General features: G+C 32.1%; 1 protein-coding gene across 3 annotated transcripts in view; it reads right to left on the bottom strand.

Annotated features, from left to right (window-relative positions):
* LOC129943243 (transmembrane protein 164-like) overlaps positions 1-17,272 on the bottom strand; it is a 107,022-nt gene that overhangs the window by 19,583 nt on the left and 70,167 nt on the right. The window contains exon 1 of one of the 3 annotated variants that reach the window (XM_056052547.1): positions 14,259-14,782. The exons of the other annotated variants lie outside the window; for them this stretch is intronic. The gene's annotated coding sequence lies outside the window, so the exon portion shown is untranslated. Of the gene's footprint in view, positions 1-14,258; positions 14,783-17,272 lie in introns of those variants that run through there. 3 annotated transcript variants of the gene reach the window in all.

Here is a 17,272-nt window from a genome sequence, read left to right as displayed (position 1 = left end):
GCCTAGGTGAAATTTTAAATTGATTCTTATAAAATATCTAAATAAAAGCTTCAAATTGGTTGATTTTGAATAAAATTCTTACTTTTCTTGCTTTTTTTCGATTGTCGTTAGCTTTTGTCGGTCACAGGAATGTGTTTTTTAAAGAAATAAAGTGAACTAAGAAAATTTTCCAGTCGTTTGTGTAAGCGTCTGGTAGCTCTATTCGGAATAAACATAATTGTTTGAAAACGACTATCACATTTTTTTGTGACAGCTTTTTAGGTATCAATTTGACTTATGTAGATCAAATTCGATGATTTTGATTGTCATTTATCAACAATCACCTTAGCCGATTCCACCCCTGATTTTTCAACGGCTTTCGACCGCGTTCAACATAGTGTTCTCTTAAAAAAAACTAGAAATATATAGATTTCACTCTCAGCTCCTAATGTGGATAAAGAGCTTTTTAGAAGGCAGAAAACATGTAATAAAAATTAATAATGCCTTATCTAAGGAAATTTTAAATTTTTCGGGTGTTCCTCAAGGAAGCCACCTTGGACCACTTCTTTTTATCATTTCTCTTAATGACTTACCATTACATCTTACTTTTTCTAAATGTCTTCTATTTTCTGACGATTTGAAAATATTCAGTTCCATAAATTCATTTAACGATGAAAAAAAAGTTCAAATTATTTTAAATAATTTAATTAAATTGTTTAATATCAATGGGTTATTTTTTTTTTATAATAAGCGCACACTCAAGGGGATATATTACCCTTATTATGTAGACACAGTGCGAGCACTAGCAAAGGGAGAGAGGGGTTGAAAGGAGATGTCGGTGCACATTGGTTTTGAATTCCTGAATATTGCAATAGCTGGAAAGACAGAGAGTGGCAAGGCATTCCACATTCGCATAGTACGGCTAAAGAACGAATCTCTGTACTTGACAGTACGACCGAAGATGGGCTCGAGGGTATATTGATGAGCATTCCCAGAAGCGCGACTATTACGGTTGGACTGTTTGAAGGGGAGGAATGCAGCTGGCTATTTCTCTAGAGCATAAACCATTAAAATAACGGTAAAAAAGCGTGAGACAAGAAACATTTCGACGATGTTCAAGTGACGTAAATGATCTTATGATGGTAATATCACCAATCAATCCAAATGCTCTACGTTCAATACTATCCAAGAGGCTTAAGTAAGTTGCAGGAGCACTAGCCCAGATATGGGAGTTATACTCAAGCTTTGGACGTACATGAAAATAACAGCCAGATCAGAGGGGGAGAAAAACTTCTTGCATCGCCTTAGAAAACCCAAACATCTTGCGGCATTTTTGACGACATCGCGTATGTGATCGTTCCACAAAAGGTGGTTGGTGATACACATACCAAGAATATCGAGATGTTCAGTTTCCTCGATGCAAGTGCCATTTATGAATAATGGCAGGGAGGGTATATTTCTCTTTGACGATACAAGACAGCATTGCATTTTCGAAGCATTAAATTCGACGCGGTTTCTTATTCCCCATTGTACAATGCTGTTTAGGTCGGAATTTAATGAGCTTATCATATTTTGTCGTTGCAGTTCCACATCCGAAGAAGCGGGTGTGAGAGGGGTGTGAATCTGAAAACGAATATGAAAAGCTAAGAGTACTATCGTCAGCGAAAGAATATATTGAATTAGATGTTGCAGACAGGAGATCATTAATAAAAATGAGAAAGAGTGTTGGATATAGAACAGAGCACTGGGGCACACTAGCATTTATTTCGTGGTTTTCAGACTCCATCCACCTCCATCCATCTATATTTTAACAACAAGAAATATAGCATTGTGACATTTTATAGAAATCACAGTGCATTATATTATAATTATAATCTTGAAAACGACATATTACAAAGACTTGATAGCCATAAGGATCTAGGCGTAATCTTTGATTCTAAAATTAATTTCTCAAATCACATTGACCATCGATCTCAAAAGCAAACTCTATGCTAGGGTTTGTTTTTCGAAATTCAAAAGATTTCGAAGACCCCTTATACATTAAAAGCTCTTTATTCTAGTCTCGTCCGAGCACATTTAGAATATTGTACTGTTATATGGAGCCTCTTTACCACGTCTAGCATTTGTCGTATAGAAAAAGTTCAAAAAATATTCACAAAGTTTGCCTTAATTTATCTAAAACCTCTTGCTGTGAGAAGAAAATTAAACTCAATTCTTTTTGCTTTTGATGTCTTGAATTTTAATATTGACTGTCCAGTTTTGTTAGCTATGTTTTTTATGTATGCGCCTTCTAGAAACTTGCGCTCTGGCCTCTTGAGTGTGATTTTTTAAATGTTCCTTACTACAGTACTAAAGGGTGATTTTTTTGAGGTTAGGATTTTCATGCATTAGTATTTGACAGATCACGCGGGATTTCAGACATGGTGTCAAAGAGAAAGATGCTCAGTATGCTTTGACATTTCATCATGAATAGACTTACTAACGAGCAACGCTTGCAAATCATTGAATTTTATTACCAAAATCAGTGTTCGGTTCGAAATGTGTTTCGCGCTTTACGTCCGATTTATGGTCTACATAATCGACCAAGTGATCAAACAATTAATGCGATTGTGACCAAGTTTCGCACTCAGTTTACTTTATTGGACATTAAACCAACCACACGAATGCGTACAGTGCGTACAGAAGAGAATATTGCGTCTGTTTCTGAGAGTGTTGCTGAAGACCGTGAAATGTCGATTCGTCGCCGTTCGCAGCAATTGGGTTTGTGTTATTCGACCACATGGAAGATTTTACGCAAAGATCTTGGTGTAAAACCGTATAAAATACAGCTCGTGCAAGAACTGAAGCCGAACGATCTGCCACAACGTCGAATTTTCAGTGAATGGGCCCTAGAAAAGTTGGCAGAAAATCCGCTTTTTTATCGACAAATTTTGTTCAGCGATGAGGCTCATTTCTGGTTGAATGGCTACGTAAATAAGCAAAATTGCCGCATTTGGAGTGAAGAGCAACCAGAAGCCGTTCAAGAACTGCCCATGCATCCCGAAAATGCACTGTTTGGTGTGGTTTGTACGCTGGTGGAATCATTGGACCGTATTTTTTCAAAGATGCTGTTGGACGCAACGTTACGGTGAATGGCGATCGCTATCGTTCAATGCTAACAAACTTTTTGTTGCCAAAAATGGAAGAACTGAACTTGGTTGACATGTGGTTTCAACAAGATGGCGCTACATGCCACACAGCTTGCAATTCTATGGCCATTTTGAGGAAAAACTTCGGAGAACAATTCATCTCAAGGAATGGACCGGTAAGTTGGCCACCAAGATCATGCGATTTGACGCCTTTAGACTATTTTTTGTGGGGCTAAGTCTACACAAATAAGCCAGCAACTATTTCAGCATTGGAAGACAACATTTCCGAAGAAATTCGGGCTATTCCGGCCGAAATGCTCGAAAAAGTTACCCAAAATTGGACTTTCCGAATGGACCACCTAAGACGCAGCCGCGGTCAACATTTAAATGAAATTATCTTCAAAAAGTAAATGTCATGGACCAATCTAACGTTTCAAATAAAGAATCGATGAGATTTTGCAAATTGTATGCATTTTTTTTTTTTTAAGTTCTCAAGCTCTTAAAAAATCACCGTTTAGCTATGCTAAGTATAATCCTATTACAAGAGCTTGTATGGATTTTAATGAATATGATTTTGCAATTGATTTTAATATTAATAGAAATTATTATATTATTATTTATTGTAATGCTATAAGTAAATTATTTTATTTTAATGTTATGTATAATTATTAGTCTAAATAGAGTGTATAACTTTTAAGACGAATAAATAAATGTTTTTTTATAAGAAAAAAATAATTTGAAGCCAATATCTAAACGTTGGTTGAAAAGATATTTGAGTCAAAAAACAATTTTTACCAACTTTTAGTAAATTTTGTTTAGGTTTTTACTTTCTATAGAAAAAAACTGTCAATTCGATATTTCTCAACATTTTACCAGATGTTAAAAACGTTATTTTTCATTGCACACAATTATTTTAAAGATAAAATCATTATCTATTCGTAAAGTTTTCAAGGTGACAAATATTTTTTGTATTGGAAATTTTCATATAACTCGTATTTGAGTTCGTATAAGTTTTTTGTTTTCACGAGAAAATAATTTTACTTTAAAACATACAGAAAAGTTCCGCTTTTTTGGTCCACAATCTATGTTGATAAACTGATTGAGAACCGATTTAAAGTAGAATAAAACTAATAGCTAATAAAACAAAGAAAGTGTATCAAGTTTTTAATTTGACAGAAAAAAAAACACACACTTTCTTTCTTAAAACTTTTGAATTTAAATTGATTCCTTAAAGTCCACAGAAAAAACAAAGTTGCAAAAATAAAAGGTGTTAACATTTATGTAGACCGTACTTTTTATATAATCAACGCCAAGAGGGATTATTTCTTCCTACCCTTGAACAGTGCGGATATGGGAACGAATTTAGAAGGAGTTTTGTTTTTATTGAACTTCTTTTTCATTTAAAACCGATGAAATCCGATATAATGTTTATCCAAAATATACGTACATAAGTAGCAAAATATACGTACATAAGTAGCTTAATGCTAAACTAAGGGTTTCAACTTTAATACAATGTTCATGCGAACCAGTCGTGCATTTCTAATGTACCTTAAATATACCCTGTATCATTACGAGTACCTTATATAATGTAGGTAAGGGAATTCTGTATTAATTTTGGTAGATGAATTTACCCTCATTTAAACACCATTGTGAGGTACTGATTTAATTGACATTTCGTAAGCAATTTAATTTTCACGACCTTGCCCAAAAAAAAGGAGAAAATGTGTAAGAAAGGTCAAATACCTACCTACACAGAAATTTCATTTTCATACGGGTGCAGTATTCTTTTATTTCTTTTTTCTGGTCCTGTATATTTAGCATCTGTTTTAATTGAACAAAATAAAGAGCGAGTTTAACCTTAAATAATCTTGTGCTTTCTGAAATGAAATATAATTTATTCCAAGCACAACTTAAAATATAAAGCTAAGGATATGGATAGAGCGTACAAAGTAAACTTGCAGACTTGTGTTTTAATTGAGCTAGGACATTTTGATAAGTGTTTGTTTAAGAATCTGGTAAAATTGAAATTAAAGAAAAAATCCTTTCGAAATATTTTTGCTTTATTTTTGTATTTAAAAAAAAGAAACCCTTTTTTTTTAAGTAAAACCGTTTATAAAATGAAAATTCGAATAATTATACTAAGCAATCTTTTGACATAACTAAATACTTATTTAAGTTGACCTGACCATCCAAGCATATACGACAACTCATTCTTGATCCTTTTGGATTTAAGGACTTAACTATCATAACAACATATTTTTAAATCTCCTATTGCACTGAACTTCCCTTTAGGCAAACCTTTTTTTTAAACAAAATTGTTCAATGCGAGTATAAACTTCATAATAATGTTCAAGTACATGGATTTCATTTTCTCTAAGGCAAAAATTCCTTTGGGGGAAAAGAAGTCATATTATGTAGGACTTGTGCATTTAAATGATAAAATATTTTCTTCTTTGTGAAACCAAAAAGCCGGAATAAATATGTCATCATGATCTGATTGCCATTTCAACAAAGCTATAGTAAATATTGTAAATTCTTCTCAATTATATGGAAATATATACAAAACCTAGAAAAGAAAATCCCATCACAAATTTTTGTGATTTTTTATGTAGTTCAAAGATGGTTTTTACTGCACTCAATTTTTTTGAAATACAAAGAAGTAGGGTGGTATACAAAATCAACAAATCGTAGTTGGAGCTGCAATAATTTGAGCTTATAGCGGTTATAGGTTGAGCAGCAAATCAGTTATTTAATGAGGTTATAATATGGTCTGAGTGCTTAAAGGTTAATTTATTTGAATTTTTTGGGACAATATTTTTGAATGGCATTTAAGCTTGCAATTTGTGTCAAATTCAAACAAATTTCTAAAGTATAAAGTACAAAACAAAGTTCTAAAAATAAAAATATGCTTAAGAGGCTACTATTTCATAAACGTTGGCCTTACTCATACCTGAATAACTAATTCAGACCAACGTTTAGTTTTGACTGCAAATAGCGCTGAAGAAGAATTTTGATAGTGAGGCTGGTAAACATGTTTGCCGAATCTGGAATCTCGAAACATGTCGCGAAAAATTGGAGTTAGCAGACAGTCATTGCAGCGGATACTTTAAGATGGCTTAAACTTGTTTCCGTGCAAAAGCCCAAATTACAAGCAAGTTAAACCCTCAGGATTTGGTCGCGATAAATTTTTTTCAATGCCTGATAAGTCCTAAACGGTAATGTAAACAAGCAAAATCGCCGTATTAATAGTAATATTCGATAAGACGGAACTGCACCCAGAACGAGTAACTGTATGGTGCGCAATTTCATTAAGGTGTATTGTCGGGCCATATTTCCTTAAAGAAAAGGGTGTAGGAGAAACTGTCAAGGGGAACCGTTATTTAAAGATGTTGAACTATTTGTTTCATCCAGAACTGCCCCAAAGACGTGTCCTATTAAACAGCATTTGGTTCCAGCAAGATGGAGCAACTTCAGACCAGTTATAGTTAAGCTCCACTTTTCGCTGGCCCTCAAGGTCACCTGCCCTGACTACACTAGACTTTTTTTATGGGGTTATGTCAAGCAGGAAGTGACAAAACGAAATGCATGAATTTGACTGAATTGAAGCATAATAAAAAAGTGAATCCATTCTTCCCGTTTGATGTCTCACTGGAGCCATTTCTGTCGGACGTTTATAAACATTCCTTTACTACTTCAAACTTTACTTAAGCAGGTTTGCGTTCTACGGAATTGTTGTTTTGATTAATGCAACAAAGCAGAAATACTAATGATGATTTTCAACGTTAATTTAATCATTCTTAAAACAAATTTACATTTCATCGTCACTGTTAAAGTTAAGTAACATAAGTAAAAATGATGGCTGGGCGATAACGCGCAGAAAATTGTCTTTAAAGAGCTTAAAACATTAAAATTAAATTGAGTGGCGCGACAGTCCGTTGAGAACCAAGGCCTAGTGACTTACAACTCTCAACCATTCCTGTGTGCGAGTAATGTTGTCAGGAATGGAGCTTATAAAGAGCTTATTTGCATTAATAAACGACTTTTCATTAACTCTCACAAAACAGTCGAGCGTTGTTAAATAGCACTATCTTGAAGCCCACGCCACAGACCCATGAACGCAACAAAAGAATCAATTTATTGGGGGAAACTTTTAGTGAGCGCGTTGTTGTGAAAACCGAATCATAATGTTCAAGAGTAAATTTGTTCATTATGACGTTATGGCCAACCAAAAATTATTAAGTGATAGCTGTCAAAAAGACCAACTCCGAAAAAAGTATTGCCAGATTGGAAAGCACACGTCTAAAAAAAAGGCGATGTAAAAAAATGAAATAAAAAAATTACCAGCTCGAATATTTTATGGACCAAAATGATAACGGATAATTCATTTTTTGTATTTTAAAGTTTCAAAAGTATAGGGCTGACCAATTTTTTTTCAGTTAAAAGTCTGACATTTACGAAAAGGGATCGCTTAAGTATTGCACAAGGCATAAGAATTTTTAAAACGACTACAAAAATGGTGATTTAGCCACAGCCACATATCGTGCTTTAAGGGGAGACTTTAGTTTACTTAATTGTCCTACTACGCAAGCAATCGTTAAAATTATGAAGAAATTTGAAGAGACTGGATTGGTTACAAAAATTGTGAGGCATGTGCATCATCGTGTCATTCGTACTACTGAAAATCATATCATAACCGACTTGTTTTTTGCCTGCTACTGAAGAATGAGACTTGGAAAATATATGGTTTCAACACGCCACACAACACGAGCAAATATGGCTTTATTGCATAAGAGAAATTTCCTGGCCGTGTAATTTCTCGTCATGGTCAATTTAACATCGCTGGTTTTTTTGTAGAGCTGCGCGTAGGACCGTGTTTATGCATATTAACCTTTAACTTGGAAAGTTAAAAAACACCAATGGTTAATTTATGGCCGAGATACCGTCCAGTATGTGTCAAAAAGTGATCGATAATCACCTCAGAAGAGTCGATGCTTGTGGTTGTCATTTAAATGATGTAGTATTTCACAAATAATAGCCGTGTTTTTTTGGTATACCATATGTAGTACAGTAAGAAATTCCCAAAAAACGATTAGCAGCAGTGCGGTTTTTATATTTGAAAGTTGATACAATTGAATATTTGCCAGAGTAATTTATCAACAAATTCCAAAAAAAGCGAAATTCAGACCAAATGTGAAATCGTGTAAGTTGACAATCAAAATCAAGAAAATACGTCTGTGTAATGTGATAGTCGATTTCAAAGTTTTAACCAAAAAATTTGACATAAAATAAAAAATAAATAAAATTAAACAAGAAGGGGATTTGTTAGTAGACTACTGAATTAATATGTGGTGTTGAAGCGACCTTGAAGCTCGCCTCAATTCTTTATATACCTGAATCGAGTTGAAATGAGCTTGATTCACCTCGATTCCATTTTCATTTTAAAAATTGCTGTCAAACTTTATCATTTTTAAATCTTCTTGTGTGGTGGAAACGCCATGACAATTTATTTAATCTAAACTGAGACAAACCTTTGGTGGAAAAATAGCAAAACTTAATTATATTTTCTATTGTTTTCTCTTGCAAAATAAGCCCAGTTAGTCCATTTTCATTAACAAAACTAAATAACATCAACAGTAACAGATTGATTTTTTTTCCTAATGGAAAACCAAATGCACAACTACTCAACGAACACAGCTATCGAGATAAAAATGTAGTATCAATCGTACCAACATTTGAGAACGAAATCACATAAGATCCATTCGAGACTCGTATAAATGTCAAAAACCCATACCGAGTAAGTTTCTACTCTAACTTTTATACTATTATACTATGGACATTGTTTTTGTTATTTGTCTAAAATCATACTATACTATGGACAGATTTTCCAACAAAACACAGGTTTTAATTTCAAAGTTGTTCAGGAGTGTAGTGGCAAACTCAAGATATTATCAAGTAACAGCCGTCAAAAAGACCAACTCTGAAAAAAGTATTGCCAGATTGAAGAACCACACGTCAAATTTGTACAATGTGCAGTTTGATCCAAATTAAAAGATATTTTCGCAATATTATTTTATTGCAAATGATTTGTCTATTACTTGACAGTCGCACAATTATCTGTTAGCTCCAAACGATTCTAACAGATGGCGACATCTGTTGACTGGATTGAGTAAGGATTCAATAGATGGCGCAATGTCAAACTTCCAAACCTTTAATATTAGCTACAATTTAATAGCATAACCATTACATGTTGCTGAGGCATAACCATTACATGTTGCTGACCTAAATTAAATTTATTTTGTAATAAACGAAATACGGTGAATTTTACTTTTTCAATTTTTGGCGTTAGAAATTTTCCGAACAATTACTAGATATTGGGAACGGTAAAATATTACTGCAACCAAAGGTGCAATCGCAATGCATTAAACTGCCAGTCAATTTCTACACTCTACCATACTCTTCATGTCTTCATGTCCATGTCTATAAATAAGTCGAACCTATTTGTGTTAGCAAAATATAGATTAACCAAAAATATTGTACTTATAACCAGAAGTCAGAAGCTTGGTGAAATAACTTTTTTAGCTGCGCAAGGCTTTCAACAGTTGATTTTTGCTGCGTAGCAACCGATTGTGTGAAAATAATTGAAGATTTTAAGGTTGGTAGTCAACACTTTTCGAATCACATGCCAATCGAAGTGGTACTGTGTCAAGTGGAACCGAGCCGCAACTACGACCAAAACTAGTACTGTAGTAGTAGTAGTAGTTTTTCAGCAGAACTTATCCTTGGAACTAGCTCAAGTGCACCTGGAACGCGAAGAACCCATTCGATTAGATTTCCTTGATTAAATGATTACCAAAAGTGGGCCAAAAAATATTCAAAGGTGGAATTGCATACCCAAAAATAAATGGTTCAATCGGGATTGTGAAAAAGCGAGAGAGAAGGCATTCCGGCAGCTTAATTTATAACGTAAATTCCATACAGATGTATTCAAGAAAATGTACTTAGAAGCTAACAAGAATCTAAAACTAATTTGTACGAACTCGAAGAAAAATCATTTTACTCAACTAGTGCAGGAAACTTCAAGTGCAACCAATGTAAATCAGTTTTGGAAATGTAAAACAGTTTTGGAAAGCTATAAGATGTATATCTGGCCGATCCATCCCAATTAGTGTTAATGTACACCCTTATATACTTAAGGATAATTTCTTCAAACTTCATAGGCCTAATAGTACAATATGCCAGCTCTGTAGTAGATAGATGCATAAGTTTGGAGGAAGTCAAAGAGGCCATCACAAAAACAAAGTTGAACAAAGCCCCAGGGGAAAACAGAATACCTTTTGAGTGCTACAAGAGTCTAACAGAAGATGCTGACTTACTCTTTAAATCACATATATAAATTTAATAATTTACAACAAGGCGATTTCCGAAAGGCGATTTTGTTTCCATTACATAAAAAAGGTGACCCGAGAATTATAGAGAAATTTCCTTCCTGAACTGTTCATTAAAGATTTTTTCATCTGTTCTTTTCACAAGACTTACTACATGGGCGGAAAGGTCCTCCTTTTCTTAGTGATTTTCAGGCTGGATTTAGGCAAAATCATTCAACAATCGACCAGATTTTCAATCTAATGAATGTTGAGCAATCGTTCCAGAACCAACATAAGAAACTGTATGCTTTTTACGTCGATTTTAAAGAAGCTTTTGATACTATCGATAGAAGGTCACTATTTTACAAATTGAAATTGATGGGAATGTCCACAAAGATGCTAAATATTCTAAAACTTTTGTACGCAAATACACAATCAGCAGTTTGGAATTTAAAGATACTTTCGGAATGGTTTCCAACAAACATGGGAGTAAAACAGGGGTGTGTTCTAAGTACTCTTTTGTTAATTTTATTTCTTGACGACCTGAATGATGTGCTTTTCGGTGGAATTTTGTGGAATGGAAGGAGAATTAAAGTGCTCATGTATGCTGATGATATTGTTCTCTTATCGGACACGACTCAAGGACTAAATCACATGATTTTGGACCTTAAAGAATACTGCGCAATATGGAATCTAACGCTGAATTTGAGTAAATCCAAAATAATGCCGGTGGACGGTAAGCCCCAATTTAAAAGTGGAAATTTGCTGGTGAAGATATTGAAATCGTCAAGGACTAATATAATATTAAAATATCATCAAATTTATCTCTGAAAAGTCATCTTTATAACAAGCTTCAGCTAGCTAAAACAGCACTGAACTCTACATGGAAATCCTGCATTGATTCGAGTACACTCAGTTTAAGTGCAAAGTATAAACTTTTTGATGCGACTTCTCAATCAGTCATGTTTTACGCTGCTCAGGTTTGGGGTTTCGAAAAAAGTGAAGAAGTTGAAAAATTAGTTAGATTTTTTCTCAAGAGATTGTTCAAACTCCCTTCAAACTGTGCAAACTATTTGCTTTTATTAGAAACGGGACTGTCGCCATTATTTACTGCAACCTTGAAACTTCACTTTGATTATATAATGAAAGCAATGACGCAACCATCTAAAAGTTTGACTAGTCTTGTTGTAACGCATTCTATCTCTTCCAAATCTTTGTTTTACAAAAATTGTCAACTTTTGGCAAGAAGATTCAACCTGGATCTAAATGTTACGTTTGCTAATATGGATACTTGGCCAAAGAATTTGTATGTTTTCATAAGGAGACTGGATGAGAAACTAAGAGAGGAGTTTAAAGAGCAAGCGTTTGAAAATAACATTAGAGAGAACAACAAATATTTTAAATGGATGTGAAGGATGGAAGCCGCTTGCTACATTCTGTAAGGAAGCTGCTAGCTACAGAGCCAAAATAATATCAGAAGAATTTTAAAAAAAGTTTACCCAACCCATGTACTAAATATTTATTTAAAACTAAAATTATTTCTTTTAAAAAAAACGTATTTTCATAAATTGTTATAGAAAATATTTTTTTACTTGCCATCTGAGGTGACGGCAAAGGCCATACCTTAAAAGGATTGTACGCTAAAGAACTAATGTTAAATATGTAATCAAAATTACTTTAAAAGAAATAAATCAATCTAATCTAAAAAAACATAATCTAAAACTATTTATAATTCAAAATAATAAATATTATTGTTAGAAGATTTTAAACTATTCACTGTACGAACGTTTTAATCAACTGTGTTTAAAGTTCTTCCCCTTTAAATCCCAAATCAGTAAATTTGTATACCAGCTTTAACGTTTCCGTCTATGTTCGTAAATAATAATTTTATTGTTAAAGTGGCTATCCGTGATGGAATACGACCCACTTAGGCCAGTTATATAACCCATTGTGATACACATGAATCTTGAGGCTTCCTCCTAAGCTCATTGAAACGGACAACAGCTGTAGAAAATCAGTCATAAAGCTCGTCATGTTTTTTACAAAAGGCAATATGTAAAAAAGCATGATGGTGCACTTAAATAGTTTACGTTAATGTAATAAGACAAAAACGTTAGCCACAGCAACGCTAAACCTGGTCAGCTAGTGTCACAAAAAAATGAAATGCAAATATTTGCCAATTCGAATATTTTATGAACAAAAATGATATTGTCAGAATAATTTATTTCTACAAAATTTAACGTTCTTATCAGTCGGTAAAATTGGTATTTTATTACATTAAATTAGCAAATATTTATTTTTGGTTTGAATATTTTAGAATAAAACTAAGATATTTTTCCAACTTATTCATATTGATCAATTAGTATTAACCATTAGTAATATTTTTAAACAAATTCAGCTAACAGATTTCTTACAAAAAAATCAAATCTTTCTGAAAAAACTACCGAATATCTCAAATATCAGAAAATACGAGTATCTTAAACTTCAATTGCTAATTCCATATTTTTCGAGGTTTTTTACATTGGAAATAAATTGACTTTATAAAATGGCATTTTTTATGGAATTATACATAGCTCTAATAACTTTCATTTAAAACTCTAGTCGAAACACGAAAATGTTGTTTCAATTTGTTTTTGGAAAAAATATTTAACCTTATAAAACTCGCCCAAAAATCACTTTAATTTGAATACTTTTCAGGAAATTTATTAAATACAAATTATTTTTTAACTTAAAAAACAAATATTCTCTAAGAGTTGTCGATAAGACCCCATTACTCATTAATGAATTAAGTAATGTTGATCATATAACCTACCTATATGTTAAAGATTAAGCTTGATAACGAAGTTTTTGGTTTAAAATAAGAAGAAAGGACAAAATAAGATTTATTAAAATAAATATAAAATCAGATCAATGACCAATCAATTCCAGCGGTTCAGCAATGATTTATTCATTCATAAATATCCAATAGGCTTCAACCATAAGGGCATCAAGAATGTACTCCCAGGCCATGAATTTTATTTATAATCCTTTTTACTTATTTAACAACGAAAACCAATTCATCAAGTTGATTAATTATTTGTTAATGGTAGAAAATTATGGTTTGATAGTTGAAATTTCTCAGTACGTTCTTTCTAGCATATTTATATTTCTATAATCAAAATCCACTTAGTATTGTGTCATTCTAAATAGATTAGATCGACTATCTACATTTACATCACAAACGTGACCTGGAGAAATAAAGTTTCTCGCAACGCAGGTCAATCAACTTCAAAGGAAAAATTTCACAGTTCAGGGATTTTATTTATATTATTTATAAGCCTATTTTATTGTAAGAAAAAAATCACAAATAAACATTTTTAAGAGCTTGGAAGAGAAGTTATGTCACAAAACACATAATCAACAGTCACAATGTTCCATATGACATGAGCCCCGATGTAAACTTAAGCCAAAATCACACACACAAAAAAGTAAAAAAGGAACAAGGATTTGTATGATGTAATGCACTTTTCTGCACAATGTAAATACAATTTTTTAATACTTTTCTACCTACAAATATGAATATACATGTGTTGTTAGTCCCCAAAGGTTTTGGGTAAACATTTGTGCCCACTGAACAAATATTATTTATTAAAATAAAGTTCAAACAAATTATTGCAACCAACCAAAAGTGGGCTAATGGTAGGTACACACAACCAACATCAAGCACATGCACACCTTTTTTTTTAAATGTCAATATTAATGCCGCAGTTTTTGACTGCACTTTTTTTCTTATATTTTTGTTACCCACTTTTCCAATTACTGTGTGCTGTTATTTATTTTGTGGCAGCTTATCCGACCAGATCGTGATTCCATTTAGAAAGTTGCTTGCCTCAAAATTATTCAACTGAACTGATTTATTTATTTTCACAAACACAAACAAAAATAAAAGTAGCATCAACCCACAGGATGAACAGAGATTTTTATCTTAGCTTGAAGAAAATTTGTTGCAATTATATCATATACACATTCGAAGAAATATTGGCGACTGTCCAAAAACATAAACCAAACCACAGAAACCGAAAGATGCACTTAATGTGCAATAATCACAATCACAATAATCACTGATGTCCTTTAAGCCTAGAATTGCATTTCTGAACTGATACAAATCCACTTTTTTATTGTTCGGTCACCTGGGCGTATGAGTGTTTTTTTTTGGTTATGGTTTTGTAAAGTTTATGTTGGAAATAATAAAACTACTTCATTACACATTTTTGACGTTTTGACTCGTAGGTTTATGCACTTGCAACGGGAAAGAGATAAATGCAACTATGCAACGTTTGGAAAAATACAGAAAGCCGTATGTCTCTCAATGTCCTTTTTGTGGATGGGTTTTTGTTTTGATGAAAAACGTAGAGCTGTGAGCTTTTACTCCCTTTCTTATTTTCATCAAGTTATTTATTTAAATTTCTCTTACTTTCTCTCATATGAGTGTCTCTCTTTTTTAAAAGGATTTTCTTTTCACTAATGTCGGAAATTTTTTTCAAGTGACAGAGCAAATGTGTTGCCATGTAATATTACTGGGAGCCTAAAAGTGGAAGTTTGCAGTAAAAGTCCTTTTTTACCAAATATTACTGACAATCGAACTTTTCATTTGAAAAAATGGAATCAGTTAACTTAATTTTGAAACATTTAAAAACACTATGTACATAAGTACATTAGAATTTTTTTAAGTACACATATGAATGTTTGTGGTAATGAAAAGAGCACGCTGGATTTTTGAAGTCAATGAACTGCAAATAAAATTGAATGAAACAATCTATATATATAAAAATGAATTGCTGCTCGTTAGTCTAACTAAAACTTGAGAACGGCTGAACGGATTTATCTTATAGTTCGTGGAGGTCTAGGAAAGGTTTAAAAGGCGAGAAAAAATCGAATAATTTCCCGGAAAACCCTAAAAACAGCCCTTTTCTATTTCCCATACAAACGTTTTCTAGAGTCAATTTGATCTTTATTGCTATTCAATAAATTTCATATTAAATTATAATCACTCACTGTTGTCTAAGCAATTTAGGTCCATTCCTAACGTCAAAGAGTCAATTTGCAATTTATTACCGCTGCATAAAGTTCAAATTTAATCATATCTATGAAAATAGTCTTCGCGGGCGCTTTGGAGGTTGTAATGTCACGTTCCGAAAATAAAAAGAGGCTGGGATGTGACCCACACTGATAACTTCCCATCCCGTCTGTCGATTTGTCTTGCTTAAAAGTTTGTCTATATATACGTATCATTTTTCACCAAATTTGCGTACTATTTTTTGTAGATTTCATTTTTTATGAAAAAACAGACTGTTGTATTTTTATATAAAAATTACTGAATATTGAAAACAATATTTTCTGTGAAATAAAATAAGTTTGAAGCCAATATTTTTAAAAAGCTATTTGAGTCGAAAGTAAATTTTTACCAACTTTTGTTGAATTTTTATTTAGGTTTTTAATTTTTTTTACAAAAACTGTCGATTCGATTTTTTCAAAATTTTACTGAATGTTAACAACAATATTTTTTTCAAAAATAAAAGTAGTTTAAACCCAATATCTTAAAAAGATGTTTGAGTCGAAAATCAATTTTTACCAGCTTTTATACATTTTTGTTTAGGTTTTTATTTTTTGTAAAAAAACTGCAATTCGATTTTTCTCAAAATTTGTCCTAATGTAGAAAACAATATTTCTAATAAGTAAAAATTAGTATTATCTCAAATTTTTGAAAAAGATATTTAAGTCGAAAATCATTTTTTACCAACTTTTGTTAATTTTTTTTTGGTTTATAATTTTTTGTAAAAAAACTGTCAATTTTTTTTCAAACTTTAACTGAATGTTGACAACAAGATTTTTTGAAAGATAAAAGTAAATTAAAGCCAATATCTCAAAGTTTTGAAAAGATATTTGAGTCGAAAATCAATTTTTACCAACTTTTATTAATATTTTTTTTTAGTTTTTTTTTATTTTTTGTAAAAAAACAGTCAATTCGATTTTTCTCAACATTTTTAAAAATGTTGAAAACAATATTTCTTATAAGATAAAATAAGCTTGAAGCCTAAATTTCAAGCTTTTGAAAAGATATTTGAATCGATATTCAATTTATACGAACTTTGAGTAATGTTTTTTTTTAGATTTTTATTTTTTATAAAAAAAACTGTCAATTCGATTTTTCTCAAAATTTTATCAGATGTCAAAAACATTATTCTTCGTTGCACATAATTGTTTTTTGGAGATGAAATCATATTTAAGTCGTAAAATTTTGGAGGTGACAAATTTTTTTTTCAGTTTTTTTTTTTTTATTTATACAAAAATCGTTAAATGGATTTTTTTCAAAAATATACTTTACAATACAATATATAAAATTTAATTCAAGTCTCTACAGTTTTTGGTTCGTAAGATTTTTAGGGTTAACCAACATGTTCACCTTTTTTTCAAACTGCTATGGTAAAAAAAACACCCACGCAATTTTCTTAAGAGCCCTTTCTGCATCTTTCTGCTTATTATCTGTACAACAAATTTTATTTGACATCGATATCTCTTCACAACATCACACACACGCACAGACATCTTTCTAAAAATCATTTATTTCGACTCCAGGGACCTTGAAACATCAAGAAATGTCAAAATTTTCAATTTGACAAATCGGACCCATTACAATTACTTCCTATGAGAAAAAGTGAATCGAGAACGCTACAAAAAATGTAATAAACTGTTAGTAGTACTGATTTCCAATTAATTTGGTCGGCTTCGCGAAACTTAATTTTGGCTAACTTCAGTTGTAAC

Source organism: Eupeodes corollae, chromosome 1, assembly GCF_945859685.1.
Source record: "Eupeodes corollae chromosome 1, idEupCoro1.1, whole genome shotgun sequence".
NCBI lineage: Eukaryota > Metazoa > Arthropoda > Insecta > Diptera > Syrphidae > Eupeodes > Eupeodes corollae.
Note: the sequence above shows the minus strand (reverse complement) of the source record. Positions and strands in the feature narration are given on the sequence as shown.